The following is a 12,142-nucleotide window of genomic DNA, read 5'->3' as shown; positions in this document are numbered from 1 at the left end:
TATCTTTTGCTGATGGAATAGTCAAAGCTAAACAAAAACACTTGATTGGAAAAAAAATTCAGCAAATTTAATTGAATTTGTGACTGCTGCACATGATGGAACTGTGAAATGATCAGGTAACTGTGTCATTGAGAAAGAAACTGATTATGTTACAAAATAGAGGTTAGACCAGTCTTCTATCCAGGACAAAGAATTGGTAAACTTGCCAGTTTCGTGTATCAGATATGAGAAAAGCCTCAAGTTTGGGAATCTCAGGATATGGGCTGCCTTCAATGAGAGCTGGCTCTACATTGTTATAATATAATTGCTTTCATCAGTTTGTTCATTGTCCAATTTTCCATGGAAAAAACCAAATCTTTTAATCTTCCTCCATTCAAATGTTCGGCCATATAAATTTCTTATGTTAATTGTAAAATAGTCTTTTGTTTCTAGTTTCTTTTTGGTGTATGCATGAGTTCCCTATTTGTCGAGAACCATGTTTTGGTGTAGGTTCTCTTTTTTGGGTATACGGCTTGTATACAGGTTTTTCCCCAATTGTTAATAAAATTATTTTCCTTATCAAAAAAGAAAAAAAATTCTTATGTTGATTGTTTACTTTTTTTCATATTCTTGTTGTAGCTCACTGTAGTCTCTCCGAAACTCTGCCTCCTGATATTTGCATCGGCAAGTTCTTTTCTTCTTTAAGCGACTTGACTTCCTTCTTTGTGTATGACCACCTACTCTCCTTCCTGAGTAAAGATACCTTGCCATATGATCCTTCCATTGCAGATTGCAAGTTTCTCTCTTTGCAGATTGCAGATTCAGACATGTATGAGCATGTCTATAAGGTAGGTTCTAGCATTTATGCTATATGTTGATTTTTAAGGTTAGGTGACCCTTATCCTCTTTTTAATGGCTTCTTACATCCGTTCTACGATTTTCCTTCAATTCAGTTGTTCCATTTTCATTGGTACTGCATTTTCAACAAAAAATTATCTACTTGCACATGTGCAGACATTAGCTTGAAATTCTGTGTTGTTCGTTTTCTCTTGGAGTTTCCAACTATGTCTTATGGCCTTTGGTGCATGATTTGTTATAAGAGCTTTCCATAGCGTCTATTATGCTCGTCTTAAGGACTGTGATAGCATTGTGATGGTGTTGTCCCTTATGGAAGGGCGGAAAATGTGGAAAATTCATTCCTTTGCTTCTGTCATCTGATAAAGGATATGAATCTTTGTTTGGATGGAAGTGATGTACTCTTCACTGGTTAGGGGTTCAGTAGATGGCTTCTTAAATTCCAGTAAAGTACAGTATCTATTGACAGTGCAACTAACAGTTGCAGGAGTAAGAGAATGTTGCTAAAATCATGCAAATAGAAGTTTCAGCTAAGTGATCATTTGTAGCTTAAGACGAATGTGTGTGTGTGTTGAATAAATCTGTTTACCTTCTCATTTTATACCACCAGCCAAATGCTTGGGTTTCTTTATGTTTATGCTCAGGGTAAACATAGAACTGTGACCTGTATATCTGAATGTAATTCGAGCTTGGTAAAGTAGTGGGCTGTACTATGAATGGAGATATTTTGGCATCAATTTCTTTCGCCCACTGTTTTCCTCAGGTTATAACAAATTCCCATGTTTAATGTGGTCTATGGTGTCCAACGGCCAAGTGTCTTGATCTGTACATTTGTCTTCTCATTCTTAATCATACTCTCACCCATGGCATGGATGATTGGATTCCTCCCTTCTTAACCAAAGTGTCTCATGTTGGAAATGGTGATAAATTCCTATTAGGAAGCACTTTTTTTTAATGAGTGTTACACTACATGAATTCATGTGTATCGAGACATCTATTGCTGAAAGAATGACCGAACAAATTTGACAAAGGTAGGCACTCATCCTTCCAATTGATCCAAGACATTCGAGCTCAAGTAATTCCATTCATTCAAAAGTAGAAGAGTTTCATCCAAACAGAGATTTGCCTTACAAAATGTAAGAATAATAAATTCCACTTTCTACTCTAAAGAATGTCATGGGGTAATTTGCTTCCTCTTGTGATTGGTTTCGCTGTCCTAGTTCTTGAACAAAGCTTGACATTTGCATAACTAAAGAGGAATTAATATAGGTTTTTCATATAACACAAGAAATCTAAGAGGAAGTGAAGTGTTGTGCTGAAAGTCAACATAGGTGCGTGAGCACTCGTAGAGCTTTTTTTAATAAAATGAAAATCGATCGATGTGACCAACTATTCATGCAATAAAAAATAAAAATAAAAAGTAATGCCTTGCATGTTACTCATAACTTCTCATTTCGGAAAAGAATTGAAAAGGATACTTTACACGCTGCATATTTGTTTGGCATCTCCACCCTTACCAATCTAAGGAAAGAGGTCACGATTGATCGTTTTGAACATTCAATCATTTGTGACGACATCAAATACTACAGATTTTTGTAGGCATTTGGTTTTGGATAATAGTTGAAGGAGACACACTTTTCAAACAATTTTTTTCAATATTTTTATTAGTATTTTCACATTGTGAAGTTAAATATTTTCATACTCCTAAACTTCATGAAATGTTCTACGACCAAATGGAAATCAAATCTTAAAATCACAATGTAGAGGGTTTTGCAAAACAACTACCATTTGGTCTGATTATGGGTAATTGTATCACCTACAAGTTTCGTTGCTAATAAAAACGTTGAAATTTCTTTTTAGTTGTCGGTAATATTAGGAAAATCGTCCAGTGAATCTTCATTTAGCCGAATCAACAATCCTTTATGGTATTGGATTATCTTTTGCTGAAAGAAGAAAGGAGATCTACTAAAATAAAAGCATGGTTTTCTTCCATATAGTTTGGTATTAAAATTTCACCACATAGCTCATGATTAGCATTTAAAGTCCTTTTTTTTAAAACAAGCATTTAAAGTCAATGTTACTTGATGTGTTAGCGATTTTAATTGAAAAGTAAAAGGTCGGAAAAACTCCAATAGCCAATTTGGAACTTCAAATGATGTTTGCTCCATTCATCTAATTCATTATCAAACAAATAAATGGTAAGATGTAGTAATAATAAGTAATCCTTTAATTATGAGATATGATCATTTGTTGTTACTTAACAATTAAACTTTTGATAATTTCAAAAACGATAAGATTACAAGCTAAAGTTAATTAAAGAAATACGTATACTCGATACAGTAAGCTATTAAATTACGCCATGTATATAGATAGTTTTATGAATAATTGCTCGTGTACCAGAAAATGCATATGTATTGTTATTTTGCCATGGGAGAGTTGTAGTCAATAACCTCACAGAAATGGAATTCCCCTTAAGACATGTGAACTGATTTCTCATCTTCATTATCTTTCGAGATATGGATAGTTGAAAACTACAGTTTTGTGCACGATGATACACATTGTAATTTTATGAAAAAATACATGAAAAAAAGAAATAAGTTTACTCTCATTTGATGATATAAATGTTGTAATTTATGAAAAATCATGTCATATTTACCTATTGTGGTAATTAATCTGCCTTATATTTAAATATTACCGATCTCACTTTTTCTAGATAATTATATATCAATATTTTTTTATAGTAATTTTTTTTTTGACATTGTTGATATTAGGGGTGTTCAAAATCGAACCGAAACCGAAAACCGAATCGAAATCGAAGCTTAATGGCTTATTGGTATCGGGTTAACGGTTTAACGGACGGGGAACAGATTAAATTTTTTTTATTACGGTTTATCGGTTTGGGGGCGAATTATTCAATTTTCTTAACGGATAATCCGTTAACCCGTTATATATATATATATATATATATATATATATATATTAAATATCAAAAACCCTTCCACTTCCAGTACTCTATCTCTAACCCTAGTCTAGGGACCATAACAACAGATGCTCATGCGATCTAGTTATCAATGATAGAGTTCCCCACTTGGATTAAAGCCAAAAAGACATAGTCTTAGAGCTTTACGGTAACTTATTCTCACTCGATTATCCTGTCATATCTTTGACACTCAACTCATCTTCTCATAAGCTCATGTGATACTAAGCTTAGCGCCTCTCATGACAGTTGACAGATGTACACTTTAACCTTAGAATGGTCGTGTCACCTTGCTTGAACTATTCAAACATTCTCTGTAACACGCCCATTCCACTAAATAGAAGGAAACTTTTAGTAATTAGTACTTCATAAGAAGTCATACACCATCAGACTTCCTTAAAGGATATAATTGTACCTATCTTTGTCCTTATCCAATGTCTTACAATAACCTTATCATGGTTTCCACTCTCTATGCAATGTGTTCTGCTTTTTTTACTCTACAACACATGACACACTACATGGCATTAACAAACATGTATGTTTGGACTCAATATGTAATTTCCTATTCTGAATTTGTATGCTAGGTTGTCAGCAAACAATTAATGCACGCAAGATTGAATTAGGCCAATAAATCGTCAGATAACCGCCCGATAAGAGCTAAACCGATACCAATCCGCCCGATATCTTATTGGGTGGCTAGCAAATTAATACATTTAAAAGCCGATAACCGATAAGCCAAACCGTTAAGAGTAAATAACCGCCCGATAAGCAGCCCTAGTTGATATACACAAGTTAAACTCTACTATATTTCAAGTTCTATAGTCAGACCTCTCTATAATAGCATTACTATATAACAACACTCCACCCAAGCTTTTTCCGGAACCAATATTCAAGTTATGTTATAACATATGTCTTCTATAACAACACTTTGCTATAATATTTAAAAATATTCGGAACGAACGAGACTGTTATAAAGAGATTTGACTGTATTAACTTTTAATTAAGTATTTCTAAAGACAAATTGAGCGGGCGGTCGTTTAATTAGTTGGCGGTTTCTTGAGAGAGCGGTATATAAATTGACAATTCAAAGGCAAGCAGAGAGCCTGCGTCTCTCTTTTCCTTAATTTTCTCTCTTTTCTTTCTCTTTCAGATCTCATCATCTCAGGAAGTTTAGTTTGTGTGTAAGGAAAACCCAAAAATGGCGGTGGTGTCGCCATTAGCAAAGTACAAGCTGGTGTTTTTGGGAGATCAATCTATGGGCAAAACTAGCATCATTACTCGCTTCATGTACGATAAATTCGACACCACTTATCAGGTCTATCCCAATTGCGAATCCATTCCCCGAGACCCGCGTTCAAGAACTTGCTCTATTTAATTCTATATGCAATCTAAAGTTCCCACTTTCGAGTTCAACTAAAGATTCATAGATAGTATTTCACTGTTAGCTACTCAGCAAAATAATTGAACGCAGAATTAAATAAACAACCCAATATGATAAACCCACTTTGTCAAATTAAACTCCAAACAACAATATTCATGTTTTACCTATGACCCCAGAACAATGGATCTTAGCCACTCATACTAGTGTTCATCCCAAATAAGTTCAATTTCATCACAAAATAGCAAAAATAAGAGAAGAAAAGAAGAACTTTGATGGTCAAAACTCCTCCTTGCCTCTTGCCTCTCTATTTCTTGCACTAAACTATGAAAACCCTTCCTCCTTTAACCTTGGGCGAGCTTGACTTTATATAGGTTAAGTGGGTTTCTCTCCAGATTTCGAATTTTTACCCCTAAATAACGTTTTTCCGGACCGGACACGCGCGAGCTCGCGCATAACTTCGCGCGTTTCTTCGCGCATGATTCTGCCTCGGCCTTTCTTATGCGCGAACTCTTGCACGCCTTCGCGCGTTGCTTCGCGCACCTGGAGCTTGATTTCGTCCATTTTTTCATCTCGTCCTTGCGCGCACTCAACTCCGAGGAGTTGTTCTTGCTCATAAATCATTCCAATATCCTCTTGAAATCATCATATAGGCTCCTCATCCTGCAATGTATACATATCATAATTAAAGCCTATTTTTCATCAATTAACCATAATATGTCATTGGAATATAATCAAGCAAAAGCATAAACAATAGCTAAATCACCTAGATTTCGCCTATTATCAACACCCCACACTTAATTCATTGCTAGTCCTCGAGCAATCAACTATACTCTCTAGAGAATCCTTCACTCAACCATTTCCCCTAACGCATTACACCTAGAACAATGTACATATATTACGCATAGCAGTGAACAATCCTAGCCTCAAAGTCAACTCTCAAGTGCCATGCAATATTTACACTTCCTCAAAGTACTCTACACAGAAGTCAAGACTTGCTTTTCCATCACGAATCATATGCCCTCACAATTACATCAACAAAAATTGAGTTCAATCCACCACATTCAATTCATATACTCACATATATCAAGTAAATCACTCACTCTCACAAAAGAGGTCACATGCATGCAATTGGTACCATAAGCTTGCCCTTAATGTAAATCTCTACTAATGTAAGCTAGCTCGATCCAAAATCAATTAGGACTTTTTCATGGTTGTAATGTGGGCTAAGGGATGGGTAAGATGTGTTTAGGAATAGTGACTCAACCCCTAAGCACTTTAACACATCACATGAGCAATGTTTAGCGCAAATTCTTCAACCCACTTCTCATTCACACATAATATCATCCAACAAACACTCTCTTCTTCTTTAAGCACTCTATTAATTCATTCCCACTAGCTGGAACAAGATACAATGTAATCATCTCTTTTTTTTTTTAATATTCTTCTTGTCACTCAATTCCTGCTAGTGGTGTATTCGTTTACAACAATAGTGCACCTTTCATCCTTTTATTGGTTCCACTCAAAAGCCACCCCACACTTATTTCCTTCTTACTTCTTTTAACGCTCCTCTCACAATTGAAGTGCTTTAAGAGGTAAAAGGATCAAAACAATGTCAATTAAGAACAAAAAGGTATAGGCTTGTAATGCGGGTGCCAAACAAAAGTCTAAAGGCTCAAAAGGGTTAACTAGGGACAAATTTTATTTGTGATAAGCAATTAAGCTCAAAAAGGTCAAAGAAAGCCTAACATCATTTTTCAAACCGAGCATCACCTAAAATTTCGCTTCAACTCACATACCGGGCAAGTTCTAGACACAAGTACAGTACATGGACTACACAAAACTCACCACACATGGTATAAGACTCATTCCAGATCAGCTCATCAAGACACTCCATTACGAGCATTCAATTCAGTAACAAACATACAAATTAAGGCACTTTCAGTGAGATTCAACAATTAGGACTAAGCGTTACACTCTAGGGTCTATTGTGTTCAGGTGTGTCAACGCTATGGGTTCTCTTTCAATTTTATAGATCGTAGCCCATTACCCTAATCTAAAAATCAAAAAGAAAACAAAAATAAAAACTACCTATGCCCGGTTCAAGCTAAACCCTTGAAAAAGAACCGCGGCTTAAAGAAAAACCAAGGGGGAATTGCTACACTACCTAAGAAAAAAATAAAAAATCTTTTTGTTGTTTTCTCTAGACTCACTTCCCTCAAGAAAATCGTCTAAAAGATCCGTCATCAGGAAGAGCCTACAATTTTTTTCAGTTTTTCAGTTTTTTTTTCTCGACTCAATCCCTCAAGAACCCCATCGAAAGGGATCCATCGTCGGGCCGAGCCATTTATCTAAATTAACAAAAAAAACTACTCCTGCTTAACAAAAACTATCAAGTCAACATGAAACAAACAAAACAACCCGGGAATTTGCACAACTACATACAACATACAATGAAGGAATCCCCCACCCCACACTTAAAAAAGAAGACATGTCCCCATGGCTTAAAACTTAAAAGAGCAGTGAGGTAGAGAGACTTCCCTGAAGCTTCATTCTTGATCGGAAACGGTTTCGGGGTTCACGTTGCACGCACGCCCCAAAGCTCGCAGCCAACCCATGAACTTCTTTTCCAACTTGACTTGTCGGTCAGCTATCGCATCCACATGAGTGACCAAATCATTCATAGAGGTGCATAGACCAGCCACCTCCTGATCCAATGTGGTGTGCCGAGACACTCTGCTTGTGACAGTGCTGCAGCTGTTGCGCTGGGCGCATGGGCCTGCGCTTTGCCCTCCACATCCATTTGCTCTTCCTCTTCCTCCTCCGATGTATCAGAACCACTCTCATCCTCTCTACCTGCCGCTGCTGCTACGGCTTCCCCCGAGGTGTTCTTGCCAGGTCGGATCTTGTGGCTTTTTCTTACCAGCTCGTCCATACGAGTATTTTCAGGTACCTGCACTTTCCTGCAAACCTTAGTCACGAAGGATGGGAAAAAGAACCCATACAGGCATTGGGGGCATCAGATAAACATCTCGTCGTGGATCACTTTGGCCATGTCGAAGGGAAGACCCTTGATGAAACACCAAATCAATGCAGCCCGGGGTCCATTCACCTCCGTAGTGTTTTTGGAGGGAATAAGGCGACTGTTAATCACATACAGCCAGCTCTTCGCCTCTGGAGTTAAAACGGAGGAGTGGAACTTCTCTCCATGTTCCATCCACTCTACCATTTTTCCTGGTACGCAAATGTCATCAAAGAAACGCTCCCACTTGGCATCGGTTGGATTTCGCCCATATTCATAAAAGTCAGTATTCTCAGGCAGAGGGTCGGGCAATTGATATGCTATGTGTATCGCCTCAATGGAGGCATCCACCGCCTTGCGGCGCACTGTGACCACATGGTTGACATGCTCTGGTAAATTAGCATAGAATTCACATACAACTATTACATTAGCCTCCCTTGGCTCGTCAATGAAGGCCTACAAACCCCGCTCCATCAACTCATTGTACATGTGGGGGCATCGTTCCTTGACCTTTTTGATGTCAATGCCCCTCTCCGAAATTGGCTTCTTGGCAGCCTTCTCTATAAAACGGGTCTGAGCCTCAGGGGAGACAAATTTGTTGCTGTCATAGGGACGTGCAGGAGTTGCCCTTTGGCGGCTTGAGGATGGACCCGTGGCTTGGCGCTTTTTCGATGGTGCCATAATACCTGCAAAATATGGACACATTAGCTCAGCCCAACAAAATTAGTGTGACTTAATGTGGTTACTCAGACTTCACATGCAAAATTGGTCACAACTACATAATCATGCTCATTGAAGCCTTTCCACAAACACCTTGTGGGCATTAGGCTCTCACAACTCTTTTCTAAGTGTCTTGCAACAAAGGCCTCCCACAAATCTCATCTATAACCTAAATCAAGTACTACCCACCCCACACTTGCAACAAACTAACCCCACAACGTATTTCACCAAGTTTGAACACCAAATCACCAAACACATCTACACTAATGGCATAAGATACAACATACAAAAAGAAAAAAAATCTGAAAATAGAAAGAGAAAAAGAAAGAAAACTACAACTAGGGCTTATACCTTGTGAAGGAGAATGGGGAGGATGCTAGTGAGTTTGGGGAATAAAATCGTGAGAGGGGGATGGGGGTAGGGGTGCTGGAATTTGGTGAAGGAGTTGGGTGTTTTTGGGTGAGAATGGGGGAGAGGAAAGGGTGTTGTTTATTAGAGGGGGGGGGGTAATTGTGACTAAAAAAAAACCAATTAAACTAAAAAATAAAAAAAAATAAAAAAGAAAAACTAAAACTAAAAAAAACATAAAACGCCGGAAGAGTTCCATCAGACGCGCGAACTAATGTGCGAGCTCGCGCGTGTCTTCGCGCGTCTTTGTTTGTTTTCAGGCAGAATGGTTCGCCCAGGCGCGCGAACTTTGGCGCGAAGTTTAGGAGCTCGCGCGTGTCTTCGCGTGTCCTTTTTTGTTTTCAGGCAGAATGGTTCGCCCAGGCGCGCGAACTTGTGCGCGAAGTGGGCGCGAAGTCGCGCTCCTGGGCGTTTATATTTGCACTTATTTTCACATGGTTTGCTCCTAGTGGATGGTCCTTTCACCCGCCCTTCATCGCCTGCATTTGTTAGTAAGTTAAAGCTCAAACTAAAACACTACTACTATCGTTGGGCTGCCTCCCAACCAGCGCCTTATTTAACGTCGTGGCACGACGGTTACAACATTTCAATGGGTTGCCTCCCATCCAGCGCCTGATTTAACGTCGCGACACGACTCAACATGTTCTCAAGCATCCTTCAAGTCCACTGAGGTCTTGTGACGTGCAAAGTCACCATCCTAGTAATGTTTTATCCGTTGACCGTTTACCAAGAAAGTGCCAGTTGAACTCATATCTCTCAACTCCACGACTCCATGAGGCTTCACGCTTACCACAACAAAAGGGCCCGACCAACGAGATTTAAGCTTTCCGGGGAAAAGCTTCAACCTCGAATTGAACAACAGAACTTCTTTCCCTGGCTCGAACTCTCGATGTTGAATGTGCTTGTCATGCCACCTCTTAGTCTTCTCTTTATACAATTTGGCATTCTCATATGCATGTAATCGAAACTCCTCGAGCTCATCGAGTTGCAGCAACCTCTTCTCTCCAGCTAAGTCCCCATCCATGTTCAACTTCTTTATTGCCCAATAGGCCTTGTGCTCAAGTTCGACGGGCAAGTGACATGCCTTCCCATACACCAATCTATAAGGAGAAGCACCTATAGGAGTTTTGTATGTTGTTCGATACGCCCACAATGCGTCGTCTAACTTTCCGGCCCAATCTTTTCTATTTGCACTCACTGTTTTCTCAAGAATTTGCTTTACCTCTCTGTTTGAAACCTCCACTTGACCACTCGTCTGTGGGTGATAGGCAGTGGAGACCTTATGCTTGACCCCGTACTTTGCAAGGACATTGTTTAACAGTTTGTTGCAGAAATGCATACCTCCATCGCTGATCAACACTCTGGGAGTTCTAAAGCGTGTGAAGATATGCTTCTTGACAAAGCTTACCACCACCTTTGCATCATTAGAGGGAAGAGCAATGGCCTCCACCCACTTAGACACATAATCAACTGCCACCAAGATGTATCTATGGCCGTTCGAGTATGGAAAAGGTCCCATGAAGTCAATTCCCCAAACATCGAAAAGCTCCACTACCAGGATGTTTTGCAGCAACATCTCGTGCTTCTTAGTGATCATCCCGGTTCTTTGGCACCTGTCACACATTTTAACAAAGGCGTGTGCATCCCTAAACAATTTTGGCCAATAGAAACCTGATTGTAGCACTTTTTGGGCGGTCCTGTCTCCACCGTGATGACCTCCATATGACGAGGCGTGACAACTATGAAGTATGGCACTCATCTCCTCCTCAGGAACACATCTCCGCATCAACTGATCCGCACATAGCCTGTATAAGAATGGCTCATCCCACATGTAGATCCTCACGTCATACAAGAACCTTCGTCTATTGTCTGGTGTCAATTCTGGTAGTGTCACCCCACTTGCAATAAAGTTCACATAATCTGCATACCACGGGGTTGTGCTTGAGGTGATTGCCAATAACTGCTCATCAGGGAATGTTTCTTTGATTGCACCCCCTTCAGCCACATGGTTCCGATTTTCTAACCTGGACAAGTGATCAGCCACTTGGTTCTCTGTTCCTTTGCGATCTCGGATCTCTAAATCAAACTCCTGCAAGAGCAGGACCCACCGAATCAGTCTCGGCTTGGCGTCCTTCTTCTCAAATAGGTATCTAATAGCTGAATGATCTATGTAGACAATAACTTTGGTCCCCACAAGATATGACCTGAACTTGTCAAATGCACACACCACTGCAAGCAACTCTTTTTCAGTGACGGTGTAGTTCATCTGAGCTGGATTCAGAGTTTTGGTCGCATAGTAGATGGAGTGGAATATCTTATTTCTCCTTTGCCCCAAGACAACACCAACAGCTAAGTCGATCGCATCGTACATCAACTCAAATGGCTACTCCCAATCCGGAGCAATTATGATTGGTGCAGTAACCAACCTTCCTTTCAGCTCCTCGAATGCCTTCAGACAGGCATCATCAAATTTGAAGGCAACATCTTTCTCAAGCAACCTGTACAAGGGAGAGGAAATTTTTGAGAAATCTTTAATGAAACGACGATAAAAACCTGCATGGCCCAAGAAACTGCGAATGCCTTTGACAGATATCGGTGGAGGCAATTTTTCAATCGCTTCCACCTTTGCCTTGTCCACCTGCAAACCATCTTTGGACACCTTGTGCCCCAGGACTATACCTTCACGTACCATGAAATGGCACTTTTCCCAATTTAGCACCAAGTTAGTTTCTTCACACCTAGCAAGTACTTTATCAAGGTTCATCAAGCAGTTATCAAAAGAACATCCAAACACAAAAAAATC

Source organism: Nicotiana sylvestris, chromosome 5 (assembly GCF_000393655.2).
Source record: "Nicotiana sylvestris chromosome 5, ASM39365v2, whole genome shotgun sequence".
Lineage (NCBI taxonomy): Eukaryota > Viridiplantae > Streptophyta > Magnoliopsida > Solanales > Solanaceae > Nicotiana > Nicotiana sylvestris.
This window is presented reverse-complemented; position numbering follows the sequence as displayed.